At 40.8% G+C, this 787-nt stretch overlaps 1 non-coding gene across 1 annotated transcript; it reads left to right on the top strand.

Moving 5' to 3' along the window:
• The first annotated feature begins 237 nt into the window (after positions 1 to 237).
• On the top strand, positions 238 to 345 carry LOC127739792 (small nucleolar RNA R71). Its single transcript, XR_008000534.1, has one exon. It is a non-coding gene; the product is annotated as a small nucleolar RNA R71 (small nucleolar RNA).
• Positions 346 to 787: the final 442 nt, after the last annotated feature.

The following is a 787-nucleotide window of genomic DNA, read 5'->3' as shown; positions in this document are numbered from 1 at the left end:
CAATATGGCATTTAGAGCATCAATTTCAAGAACTCCCTTCCTCTGAGGCGTCCCATTATTCACAAAATTCCTCTCAGAAGTGTATATGAACTGGTTATTTGCAACCATGTCAATGAGTTTTTGAGCTTCTGCAGGCGTTTTGTTTAGGTGAATGGATCCACCTGCAGAATGGTCCAGTGACATCTTAGAGAATTCAGATAGACCATAATAGAATATATCCAAAATGGTCCATTCTGAAAGCATGTCAGAAGGACACCTTTTGGTCATCTGTTTGTATCTTTCCCAAGCTTCATAGAGGGATTCACCTTCTTTTTGTTTGAAGGTCTAAACATCCACTCTAAGCTTGCTCAACTTTTGAGGAGGAAAGAACTTAGCCAAGAAGGTCGTGACCAGCTTATCCCAGGGGTCCAGGCTATCTTTAGGTTGTGAGTCCAACCATGTTCTAGCTCTGTCTCTTACAACAAAAGGGAAAAGCATGAGCCTGTAGACTTCAGAATCTAGTCCATTAGTCTTCACAATCTCACAGATCTGTAAGAACTCAGTTAAAAACTGATAGGGATCTTCTGATGGAAGTCCATAGAACTTGCAGTTATGTTGCATTAGAGCAACTAGTTGAGGTTTCAGCTCAAAATTGTTTGCTCCAATGGTAGGGATTGAGATGCTTCTTTCATCAAACTTGGAAGTAGGTGTAGTATAGTCACCAAGCATCCTCCTTGCATTATTGTTGTTGGGTTCGGCTGCCATATCCTTTGCTTGTTCGAAAATTTCAGTAAGGTTATCTCTGGAT

Source organism: Arachis duranensis, chromosome 6 (assembly GCF_000817695.3).
Source record: "Arachis duranensis cultivar V14167 chromosome 6, aradu.V14167.gnm2.J7QH, whole genome shotgun sequence".
NCBI classification, from domain to species: domain Eukaryota; kingdom Viridiplantae; phylum Streptophyta; class Magnoliopsida; order Fabales; family Fabaceae; genus Arachis; species Arachis duranensis.
The sequence above is the reverse complement of the archived record's forward strand: the minus strand, read 5'-3'. Positions and strand labels throughout refer to the sequence as shown.